This window comes from Pan troglodytes, chromosome 2 (assembly GCF_028858775.2).
Source record: "Pan troglodytes isolate AG18354 chromosome 2, NHGRI_mPanTro3-v2.0_pri, whole genome shotgun sequence".
Lineage (NCBI taxonomy): Eukaryota > Metazoa > Chordata > Mammalia > Primates > Hominidae > Pan > Pan troglodytes.
In genome coordinates, this window is record NC_086015.1 from 149,758,581 (window position 1) to 149,772,204 (window position 13,624).

At 34.3% G+C, this 13,624-nt stretch overlaps 1 pseudogene; it reads left to right on the forward strand.

Annotated features, from left to right (window-relative positions):
• Nucleotides 1-711: 711 nt before the first annotated feature.
• LOC112208717 (U6 spliceosomal RNA) lies at nt 712-825 on the forward strand (annotated as a pseudogene).
• Nucleotides 826-13,624: the final 12,799 nt, after the last annotated feature.

The window sequence follows — 13,624 nt, forward strand, 5'->3', positions numbered from 1 at the left end:
TATGTTTTTTGATTTACATTTGTTTCTTCATTGGTCAGCTATTTTTTGGTTGTCTTGGTTTTCTATGCTTCATATATGTAGTGGTTCTTAGTTCACTTATATTTAAGAATGGAAGACCGGTGACTCTTGTTATTTTTCTCTGTCGTATATGTCCATTTTTCTACTAGGTCTCTCCCACTAGTAGGACTAGGATTGGGAACCAAGGTAGAGACAGTGCTTATCACAATTAGGGTGAGCAGATGAGGAGATCACTCTTTGGATGCTAAAATGAGGAGAGTGCCATCCTTTGGCATGGGAAGCCATTCCAGAAACTTCAAAACCTTAGTTCTCCCTGTGCAATTAATTAAGATTCAATAAGAGTACTAATTTGGATTCCTGAAAGTATAATGCTGGGATGCTTAGGCTTAGTGTTCATTGAGATAAGGAAGAGACTAGCAGTGAGGTTCGTGTGGGACACCTGACTAGCATATTTCATTAGACAGACTTTCAATTAACTCTGTTTTGAGTTGTTCTTCGTACTCCCACCTTGCCTGGTATTGCTGTCTTTGAGCCAGGTAGCTCCCTGGGATAAGGACTTTTCTCCATCATAGACTGTTCACATGTGCACATTTAATCTGAATGATAGGCTCACATATTCCTCCATCTATCAGTGTTGCAATATGACTTGGAACTTCAGCCTAGAATTTATGAATATCTTTTTAAAAATATTCTGTGCTTGCTTTGGCAGCACATATACCAAAATTGGAACGATACAGAGAAGATTAGCATGACCCCTGCACAAGGATGACATGCAAATTTGTGAGGTAAGTTTGAGAGGTTGTTTTTTCTATCAGCATTTGCATTTGCTATAATTGTATTGTGGACTTAGGAGAGAGGAGAGACAAGTTATTTTCAGTGCGCCATTTTGAACTTTAAAAGGCACTTTCAGACACTTGGTTTTAAAAGATCAATCCAGGCCGGGGGCGGTGGCTTACGCCTGTAATCCTAGCACTTTGGGAGGCCTAGGAGGTCGGGAGATGGAGACCATCCTGGCCAACATGGTGAAACCCCATCTCTACTAAAATACAAAAAAAAAAAAAAAAAAAAAAAAAACCCACAAAACAACAACAACAACAACAACAAAAAAAACAAAACTGTAGTCCCAGCAACTTGGGAGGCTGAGGCAGGAGAATCACTTGAACCCAGGAGGTGGAGGTTGCAGTGAGCTGAAATCACACCACTGCACTCCAGCCTGGCGACTCAGGAGACTCCATCTCAAAAAAAAAAAGAAAAAAAAAAGATTAATCTAGCAATTATATGGAGAATGGACTGTAAGATGGAGAGGCTAGTGTCAGGGAGAATAAACAGGCTTAGGAATAAGATAGTGACAGTTGTGAACACTCAAGAAGAAATAATTTCTTCCCTTAGAATGACAGATACAATTTTAATGTAAATACAATATGTCAATATCCAGACTACATTCTGTTCAAAATTATTTTCTAATTCTATAATTAGGTTCTACATAATTAAAATTTTAACTGCCAACTTTAATAGATAAATTATATTTTCTAAAATCTAATATGGAACCATGACATCTGGCTTTGCATGCAACCCATATAGAAGAATTTACTGAAAGTTAGAAGCTCTAATTCTTTATCTAATTCTTCATTTTTCTTTGTGTTTTTTCTATAACTCCAGAAAAATTATATCTGAGCTTAATCTTTTAACTCATGATCAGCATAATGTTCAGGCTTTTGATTCTGGAATAAGTACCTCACTCTTACCAGAATAACAGGTTTATTAAGCTGTTTTTATATTATTATTCTCTGGGCTTTGCTTATATTTCCAGTAATTCCTCTGCAGCAAAATAAAATAGTCCCTGCTTCATTAGGACCTGGCAGTGCTACCCTCTGCCAGATCATCGTGGTTGTTACTACCTTTTTATGTTAATTCCAAGTTATTTTTGTTACATTTTTAAAAGTCAGCCATTTTATCTGCTTTCTTGCTTTTCATTTTGCCCAGATGCATTAAATTAGGACCCTCAACAAAATAAATTTAAAATGCCTTCTCCAAGGCCTAACATTCTAAGATCTAAATCCAAAGAAAATAACTAAATCCTATCTTTTTGTTAACTCGCTGTAGCATTTAGCCTGGTTAATCACTGCCCACTTTATAGAAATCTCTCCTCTCTTAATTTCTAAAGCATCAGACTTTTGTTTTTCCTGCTCTTCTCCAGGCAATTTTGCTCTGTCCCTTGTGGACTCTTCTATTCTTTAAAGTATGGTGTCCCAAGGCTTTCTTCGACTTTTGACACTTATCTTTTCCTGCTATATAGCTTCAAGGTTTTATGTCATGCACTCACAGTTTAACTTTCTAAGTTCAAAACTTTAAGCTAGAGCATTCTCCTGGCACGTACTTGCAAGTTTTCTGGACTTTGATGTTCCACAAGCACCTCAAGACCAATACATTAAGAAATGAATTCCACCTTCTCAACTTCTCTTCTTACTGCACTTATGTGCTGTAAAATGAAATAGTAATGAAAGTATTATAGTATGCATTGATGGTAAATTAGGTACCAAGTAATTTCAGAGTATATATTTTGATGAAAGGACACATACATCCTTATAAATTACACACCTACAACGTACCCATAAAAAATAACAATTTAAAAAACTTTTAAAAAAGGATGAATATATCTTTCTCACCTTGAGTACTCATGTTGGATTGATGCCGTATCAAATCAAGTCACCACTGAATTTTGTGAAATAAAATACTAACAGTTGAGATTCAAATATGTTGGGTAGTGTGATAAATCCCAGGAAAAGTTATACATCTTTATGAGTTAGACATTCTGACAAATACATCAATGAAAAAATGAAATAGATATGTATCAGAGATGGGTTCATTTAGAAACAGGTGAAAAGAAAGGTTGACAGTAGTCATGTAGAAAAGAAAGACATTATTTTAACAAATTTTATTCTTAACTTTTTTCCTATGAATTCAAATGTTACAAGTTTTTCCTTATGAGGAAAATCTGGATAATTGTTTTTAAAAATAGTTGTACTTTAACAATTGTGTGTGTATGAGCCGTGTGTGCTTATATGTATTTTTATAGCTATATATTAAATGGGTTTATTGTTCAAAAAATTAAAAACACAGAATTATTTAAAGTAGTATTTAATTCCCCCTGTTATGCCTGACCCTACATTGAAATAATTACTGTCAATATTTTGGTATGTATTCTAGATTTTTAAATTTTAGAATGCCCTATTTAGTGTACATGTAATTATTTTTGTTTATTAACATTTTAAATGAATTATTTCATTTCATTCAATTTCATTTCAGAGTTCACGTGCTATGAAAAGGGTTTGTTTTTCCTTTACCAACAATATTACAGATACTTTTTATCCCTGCTTCCTTCCCTTCCACCCCCATCTGCTTGGCTACCAATCTATCTCATTTTTAAGAAGAGATAATTCCATTCTATGTTTGAACAATAATTTATTAGCTAAGTCACCATTGGTGAACATTAGTATGTCTTCATTTATTTTACTGAGAATGTTAAAACAATGTTGCAGCAAGCACCCTGACACATCTTTGGAAGCTTTTGTGATTACTTAGCAAATCTATAGGCAAAGTTGCTTACTCGACTAAAATATACATTTAAAATAAATGCACTTGAAGCAAACTTTCTCTCCTGATTAGTTATATCAATTTACCTTACTGCCAAGAGTGTATACTTTCTTGAATCTTTGATAACAATGGATAATTCAGATTTTTGAATCTTCTATTCTGATTCATTTCTTTAATAGAGAATTTGAACATAATTTTATTTTTACTGGCTGTTAATACTTTCTTTTAGTGATTTTTATGTTCCTGTGCTTTTCCTGTTTTCTTTCAGTGTATTTGTCTCATATATTTGCAGAAGCTCTTTCCTCATTATGGATAAACACTGTGTCTTCTTTTATATTGTAAGCTTTTTTTCAATTGTCTTAGTTTTCATTTGCCTTAGTTGTTTTCTAATTTATTGCATAAGAAGAAAATGTTGAATTTTATTTCTCTATTTTTATATCTAGATTTATATTTGTGTGTGGCCTAAAATCATATTTTAATTTTTCTAAATGGTCATATTAGATAACAATATTTTCAGCTTCATGTTACAGTGTACCTGAACACTTGTGACTTAAGCAATAACACCTTTAATGGTCTCAGCTAAGAATTTTGGAGGTAGGTAGTCCAGGACAGGGAAAACAATCTCATCGTATCTTCAAAGACCTGTGTTCCTTCTGTGTTTTTTAGTTTACACTTTTAGAGTATTGGCTTGTTGACTTATTCACACAAGATCAATGCTCTATATTCAGGTATCACATTGTGTTCCCTGGAGGAAGAAGTAATCAGAAAAATAGAGCCAGCAACATCTTCCTCTTTTTACAGAAAAGTAAACGCTTTACTGAAAGTCCTAATAGAGTTATGGTTATGTTTCATTGACAATACCTGACTACATGGGGCCCCTAGATACAAGGAAGCTGAGAAAGTAATAGTTGTAGGGCAGTAGAGTAGACCTATAATCTGGCTATCATGCTTTTAAACATATATCAAAAACATCTTACATGGCTTTTAGATGATTGCGTACCTATGCTTCTGCTGTAGCAAATAAGGAACATAACATTTTCATATTCCTTTCTCTCTTTCTTTCTCTCTCTATCACACACACAGACTGCCCATTTAGCCTCTGAGATTGATATGGACAAAAGGGAGTTTGGAAATGCACTAGCTAAACAAAAGTGGCTCCATATTGGCTAAGGTTTTCCTTACCAGAGTTTATTGAATGATTATTCAATGAATAAATAGTCATTTATTTATTGACTTATTCCTTTGAAAAACATCCTTTTATCATAAATTAATTTTCCATATAGAGTAAGCATCATTATATTTCTGGACTATGTACGCCTTTTTTTTTTTTTTTTTAATTTATACTAAGAACCAAACTGTCTTAGTTCCTGTAGTTCTTATTTATACTGAGACGCTGTGAGAGCCAGTAACTGTGTTTCTGGGACTTGGCTGCCAAAAATCAGGAAGACACATATTCCTATTGATGATTGCATGTCTATTTCTCCCAGCTGTGTTTTGTAGGCCAGAATAACCTCGCTCATTAAGGTTGTCTGACTAAGTCAAATTTATGAACAGCCCTTGGGAAGAACTTATTTTCCACAAAAAATATGCGTTGTTCTGAATTTGATCACAATCATACGGGTTTCCCAGAGTTAGATCTAGGAGCTTAATACTTCTCTCAAATCTTTACAATATTTCTGTTGATCAAAAAAGTTATCTCATGGTTTTGAGAGGTGAGCTACTAATTTGAAATACCTTAGAGTAGATCTATATCCTGGCTGGCATTCTTTTAAATGTATATCTTAAAAAAATCAATATGGCTTTTAGGTGATTTGCATACCTGTGCTTCTGCTGTAGCAATTAGGAAATTTAACCTTTTCCACTTCTCTCTCTCTCTCTCTTTCTCTCTCCCTCTCTCACACACACGCACATTATATGTACTTATTTTTTAATTTTACAAGAATTGAATCATAGTTCTGCACACATGCAAAGTAAATGCTTTTCCTTTACCAACTACATAATAATTTCCATCCTGTCTATCTCTCTATGTATTTTATCATCTAAAAATCTCATTCTAAGAAAACAGAACCCCATTCTATATGTGAACCCTAATTTATTAAACAATTTACCATGTTGAGCATTTTATATATTTATGTATAGTCTTTTTGCATATACTCTTGTATAGTAAAAAGACTTGTGGGCACAAAGTAAAACAAAGTAATTTAATTTTTATATTTCTCATTTTGTAAGTCTTCAATATATGGAGGTTGCACCTGGTCATCTCTGATGTTATGTACGGTTGAAACCCTCTGTTTTCTTGTGAGGTCCAGTGCAGGCCACTCATATGTGTGGAAGTGCTTTGAAATACTCTAAATAATTCTAAAAAATAAGATGATATCATTATTAGTATTGCTTAAAGATAATAGGCTAGAGATCTATAATGGGATTCCAGAGGGACATTACAGTACTATAATATAAAGGCTCAGGTTAAAATAAAGTCTATATAAGTAAGCCAGACACTGATTACTGTAGCTTTTGAAAGCCAAATTTTGGATCCGGACTTAAAAATAAAAGTTATACTATTTTGTCAGCATTAGAAAGGAAGTTGTTTATGACGCTGGTTGTACATTAGAATTACTAGTCTGTTTTTTAAAAAAAGAATTAAGTGACTTAAAAGATACTCTTAGGGATTTTGACTTAATTGGTACAGAATGAGGTCTGGGTATGGATATTTTTTAAAAATAGCTATGTTATTTAAACATTTAGCCTGGGTTAAAAGTCAACATAGGATAAGTTGATTTTTCTACATTTATATTGCTTTTTCCTGCTTCTGACCCCTGACCTTAACTCTAGATAGAATATTATGGTTTTATGTTCTTATCATCTTGTTATCTTAAAAGCCTATTTAAAATGGTGGGGCATTTGTATCCATTCTTAGACCTACTCACACTTGCTCAATGACCTTGAGTCACCAAACCGGGACTTGACTCCATGGATGTGTCTTGGTTTGGCCTATAAATTTCCTCTGAAGGCGATCAGGATGCAACCTACAAATGACCAAAAATGAGTGGATTTTCTGTATAACTTTAAATAATTTTAGATTTTGTGTACTGATGGTTTAGCTCTTAAATGACAAATAGAAAATCAGAGTTGGGACTCTACTTTCAATTATATGCTTGATTTTATGGTGCTTTTATTTAACTGTTTGATAAGCCAGTGTTACTCAGTTTCCTTAGAAAAATAGGAATATATGCATTCACTAAATTGATGGAAACTGTCCATCAATTCAGTCTGCTCATTAAAAATAGTAATTACTAAACTTTCATCATGTGCATAATACATTAACAAATATAGTGTTTCTCAGTTTATTAAAAACATAACATCAAATTTTACCCTTCTACACACAAAATTGATGTGTTTTATTTCCCAGATTACAGAAAGAACAAAATGAATACTCAATAGAAATTTGCATTTTCAAGATTCTGCTGGTGTAGCTAAGCAATGCCATCATAATGTGAAGTGTTGCTGCCATCTGCAGCATGAAAGACTTATTAAACATATATATTACCTAGGCATATGTAACTGGATTTTATAAAGTAACAACTGTTTAATTCTCTATTAGTCTTTCTATGTATTTTCTACAGCTAGCTTTCAATGTAATTAAAAATATGGTATAGTTTAAAACATTCAATGTACTTAAGAATATAATATAGGTGCCAAAATGAATACTGATATTTTATTTTATTTTATTATTTGGTTAAGCTAAAATTAATATTGAAGAGGCAATGAAATGGTAGACCAAAACTGCTTTTATGATTTATTGATATTGGAAAATATTTTCCAAATCTTTTATGTTTAATAAAGTTTTTTTATTAATTACTCCAATATAATGTAAACTTTTTCTCGAAGGTATTTTTTCAGGCTTACATATTGGCTACTTTATCTATTATGTGGAATAATAACCACAAAGATATCCACAGAATAACACCACAGATATACTATCAGTGGATGAAAGATTTAAAGGTGTTTATATGTTACCTTTCTAAATAGAAAGAGCACATAATATTGATGAGAATATTATTAATTCGGGTCTTAAAGGAATAAAAGCATCTCTCCCCTAGTTTTTTGGCTTCCCATTTTATTTTATTTTAAAAGTTATTTCATTGTGCCATTTTCTGCCCACTCATATCCTTCATTCTGGAAGGTCGACAAAAAGCTAACAGTTTTGTAAAATCTGTCAAGTTGCTTAACCTTCCTGAGCATTGATTTTTTTCATCTGTACCTTTGGGCTTATAATGTGTGGCACTGGAATCAGATGAGAAATGTATGTAAGAAGTCTAGCCCAGTGTCTCATAATGCTCATTAATGCTAGGCTTTATATATTTGTGAAACAAATAGTCTTATCGTGTTTTAATTTTTTGGGGGCAAAATATCAAATTTTAATATTTGAAATCTCTTATAGTTCCATTGTAATTGTTTTTTTAAAAACAATATATTTATAATTAAATCAAAAATGCCTTGAAATGCATTTTCAATAATGCTGATAATAATACTTGGCAGACAGTCATAAAATAGAGGCTCAGTCAGCAAAAGCTACTATGGTTTTTTCCATTTCTTTAACAAGATTTTTAATGAAAATTTTTTTCTTTTTAAAATATATTATAGATCCCTTAAATTATTCAATTCAAATTATTTAAATATGTGATGCCTAAATTTAACACCTAGACAGTTAGAATGAACCACAATACATGTCACTAAGTACAATTCCCACCTATTTTTAATGGCAAAAATTTCACAGCATAAGAAATAGACAAAATCCATTTACACTTATTTAGAGAAATTTTATTAAAAAGAATTTTTTCTTCTAAGGTGAGCAAAACACAATGTAAGGAGAAATGATAAAAATCAAAGTGTATAGAAAGGAAAAAATGCTTAATTTGAAAAGTCAAAATATGATAAACAATAATTTCATTTCCCCTTATTTTAGCAATTAAAGAAACAATAATAAAACTTACAAAACAGGAGTAAGAGTAAATTATGAAGTAGTAAACGTTTATGTTATTTCCTCAGTTTGTTTTCATTTCAAAAATAAAATACAACAAATCTAAAAATAATATGTCCATAAACCTCTAATTAAGGCTCAAATGAATTAGAATTTCAGTGTGCAACCTGTCTGGGCTATAACCTGAATTCTTCAGATCATCTATCCAAACCTCTCTTTTGTAGGGAAGTCTGATTTATCTAACAAGTTTTAGCTTCCTTCCTTCCAGATATTATGGCTTCAGAAAGATATTGTTTTGTTCCTCCTTAATACTTGTCAATTCGCTCAGATTCAGTTTCCGAGTTTCAATACAGTTTCTAAACAATTTCGAAAGCCCCTAGAAGATGCTTTGGCCAAATACAGACAAAGTACGTAAATTCAGAAGAAAATATTAGTTGAATCATCATCTAGCACCATCACTTGGAGGATACGTGGGGCACAGCTGCGTGGGACAATGTGGCCTAGCCTAAGAGAGTCTGACCTCATTAAGCACATTCTGATCTTATGCAGCCTCTTCATTCTTCATTCTGTCTACTATATTTCTATTTCTTCCGTGCCTTTGTTTGTGCTGTGCTCTTGGCTTGGAATGTTCTCCCAGCCAAACACTTCCTAGCTTTGACCCCACCTAGCATGGAATACACATATTCAACTCATGGGTTATTTGTTAGCTACTCTCTAGGGGTACTAACTTTCCACCTTAAATGGTATTGAATGCTTCCTTTTTTTGTGCCTTTGTGGTACATTCTTTTTATTGTAGCACTTGTAACACTGAATTGAACCTGTTCTTATGAGTGTCATGGCCATACCTTCAGTTTCTAATGACAAAAATTGGAATGAACTGATTTTATATACTAGAGTTCTTAAAATCCTTTACATTCCATATCTAACGAAATGCCAAGTTTTGTCAATTTCTCTTCCTAACCTTGCCTTGCAAGACTATGTGATTTAGCCCCTGGCTACTTTTCCTACAGCAGTTCATTTCTCCCTCTCTCTTGTTTACTGTACTCCATACTGGCTTCCTGTGCTTCTCAAATTTGCCCAGTTGCTCTTGACTCAGAGCCTTTGAATTTGCTTCTTTTTTTTTTTTTTTTTTTTTTTTTTGAGACGGAGTCTTGCTCTGTCGCCCAGGCTGGAGTGAAGTGGTACGATTTCGGCTCACTGCAATCTCGGCCTCCCGGGTCAAGCAATTCTTCTACCTCAGCCTCCCGAGTAGCTGGGACTACAGGCCACGCTGCCATGCCCAGTTAATTTTTTGTATTTTAGCAGAGATGGAGTTTCACTCTGTTGCCCAGCTGTTCGAGAACTCCTGAGTTCAGGCAAGCCGCCCGCCTTGGCCTCTCAAAGTGCTGAGGTTACAGGCGTGAGCCACAGCGCCTGCCCTGCATTTACTTTTATATCTGCCTGGTACACTCTTTTCCTAAATATTCTTAAGTCATGCTTTCTTCTTTCTGGTCTACGCTAAAATGTAACAGCAGTTCTATTTCTATTTTGTTACCCTGAATTACTTTTTCACGGGTTTGAGGGTGTAAAATTCTCATCCTTCTAGGAAAGAATTGATTGTTCACTCCTTGCATTAACAATCAAACGAGTAACAATCAAAACCAGTATTAAACCTGCTTAATCAATCAATGATTGATTACAAAAGTACACACACTCTGAAAGACAATTGGAAACATCTTCTTTACATGATTTCTGAAAATCAGATAATCAGCAATAGCTTTAGTCCAGTGAATAGATTCCTAAGGGTCAGCCAGTCAGTGAACATATTTACATAGCTAAAGTCAATACTCCAGCATTTAAACTCCACACTTTCCCAAAACCTTATATAATTTACCTTCTTTGCTTATAAATTGTGTCTTGCAAAACCAGTTCTCCCTTGCCTGAACAAGTAATAAGTTCAGCTTATTGTTTTAGATATTGAGTGGTAGATTCCTTGTCAATATTTGTGGTTATCTATGGTAACCTTAACGTGTTGTTATCTGTTGGTTTATTATCAACTCTATTCTATGTAAGCTCCACAAAGGCAGGAACCTTGTTGCTTTTGTTTACTGCTATAACTTAATGCTGACATTGATGCCTAGTGCAGTGTATGCATTCCAGAAATATTTGTTGAAGAGAGTTTAGAGCAGGGACAATGTACCATTGAATATAATATCCCCAGTGCCTAATATGGAGCCTAGTACATAGAAGTGGTTTCAAAAATATTAGCTAAATAAGTGAATGAATAAGAAAAAGTTCAAGAGTGACTATAGTTAATAACAATGTTTTGTATTCTTGAAGATTGCTAGTAGTAGATTTTAAGTGTTCTCAGCACAAAACAAAGTGAGATAATGCCTATGTTAATTAGCTCAAGTTAGCCATTCTACAATGTATAGATATATTTCAGTACATCATGTTGTACATGATAAATATTACACTTTTATTGGTCAATTATACAATAAATAAAAATGAAAAAATGATTAATTGTCCATGTATTATTTAACACATTTTTAGGAACATCCTTGAAGTAAACCAGAAATTATTCAGATCTTAATGGGTCGATCTAGTTCTCTTAAACTCACTTCTCTTTTTAGAAATATTCTAGTTGAAAAGATACCCACTTTCCTTTTTTGACATCTCTTTTTGAAAGACTTAAAGGCATTGCAATTTCAATGACTAAAACTGAACCTATGCTCTTCCCCTAAACCAGATCCTCTTTTAATATTTCCTCTGTCAGTAAATGGCATAGGCCAGAAATCCTTTCTCCCTCACAGAGAGTAGGTAGGAAGAAACTAGTCAGGTAGTCAGTTAGGGTGGGTCCTGGGTTGAATTCTTTCAAACAAAAGAACAGCCTGCAGGCATAAATAAGGGAACTTGCATAGGAGGGCTTGCCTAAGACATGGCCTCACTGCATAGATAAGACAGGCCACACAGCTGACTTGCCCAGACATGTCTGCAATGGAAAATTCCATCCCCTGACACATGTGCAGTAAGGGGAACAAAGCAATATGGAGTAACTCAAGGTAAGGGCCTGCATGCACACTAGGAGGACAGAGTGGAGCTACCAGAAATTTGTACTTTATGCAAATTAGATGCCCAGCCCTCATTGGTTTCTTAAAAAAGCCTCTGTATTCAACTGTAAAATGGCAACCCATTTCTGGGACCCCTCTCTGTGGCAGAGAGCTTTCTCTCTTTCTTTTGCTTATTAAACTGCTGCTCTAACCTCACCCTTGGCATATCGCCTTCTTGATTTTCTCAGCTGTGAGACAAAGAACTTTGGAAAAATTTAGTTTGTAGTTTAAAAGAGAATAGCCCTTACCAGAACAAAACTGTCTCTATAAATCTAATGAAAGGCCACCAGGTTAAAAGGATGAAAGGGGCCTGAACTCTGCTAAGATGTAGGTGTAATTAAATGATTACCAGCCATTATACTGCAGGTCACAAGATTTACAACTTTCCCAATTACTCCTGTAAATACCATTACGATTGTAGAAACTAAGATTGGCTTTTTGAGATGTCTTTTCAGGCTTTTGCATTTCAAATAACCAAATGGTCCTGCCTAGACCAGCAACTCCTCTGTGGCTTCCACCCAGAAGTGGACTCAGTGCATGAAGACCATTTTCCACACCCCTACGTTTGTATCCCCAACCAATCAGCAGCACCCATTCCCTAGCCCCCTGCTTGCCAAATGATTCTTGAAAAACCCTAGCCTTCAAATGTTCAGGGAGGCTGATTTGAGTGCTAATTAAATCCAGCATCACTCCCTCCTTCTCTGACCAAGTCAAATTGCCATATCTTAGCATCTTGTCCCTCTCCATTAAACACTTCTCATATCTGAAACGTAATCTGTGTTCTTGTCATTATTGGATTAGAAGCTATCTCTTCAACTAAACTGTTACCACTGTAAGAGAAGGGTCTACTTATTGGCATGTAAGAGCAAGTAAATAAATATTTATTTAAATGAATGAATGAATGAGAGTTGTGTGAATCTGGTCAAGTTTTTCCCAGTAAACACAGTAAACAGAGTTGGAGTAAACAGAGTTGGAGCCTGTATTCTGGGGTTGTCCTGGGGACAAGAAGCAGTAGTGCACTAGGAAACACTGTTGTACAAGTATCAGTCCTGGTCTAGAGCTGCATGCTTTTCACTAAAAATCATAAGGTCTGGCTAGTCTCTCATGGACTTATGTTTGGTGGAAAAGGGAAAAGTAGAGCATGAAAGAGATAAGAAGATCAATTTTACCTTTAATAAGAAAGGAGAGACAGAATGGGTCTCAGTTTATTGTACTATGCCAACTTGGAAGCAAAGCGCTACATCAGGTTTTTATTTAAATGCAGCCAATTTTTAAATGAGTGATATATTCTAAGAAGGATTTTAATCTTTAGTGAGTCTCCCTTTGGTGTAAGTGTTGAATAGCTCTGTCCAATATTTTAGGGTTCATTTAATATTAAAAAAAGTCTCCAAAGCAGTTTATCATGGTAAAATGCAGCACTTACAAATGATAATTTCTTTTTCCCATTTTTGCCCCATGGTGAAAATCTCAGCTGTTGCTGCTGTGACATCAGTTATAAAAATCTTATATTTTAGAAACCAAAAGTAAAGGACAAGAGAAGATAGGAAAGCAAGATTATCTTTAGGAAGAAAATTTGGGACATGAAGCAGGAGTGCTGGGTGGGAAGGGGGGAAGACAATTTCCCAGGCAGTCATCCTCATACTGACTGATTTTCCTTTGTTATCATTTTGTTACCCTACCAGAAATTTATATAAAGCATGGTGCCTGGCATGTTATTTGTCCTCCATTTTATTAGTTAATGAGCATCAGCTTTAAAAGTGTAATTTACTTTAGCTGATTATAAGAAAACCGTAAATCCCATATATTTGAAATGCAATAGATTGAGAGGAAAGGGAAGGAATGCTAAGCTCTTCTTCATCATCACCAGAGTTCTTCAAGGTAATATGAGAATCTCAAGGAGATCCCCAAAGATCACAGTTTAAGGTTGCAGCACTGGCAAACA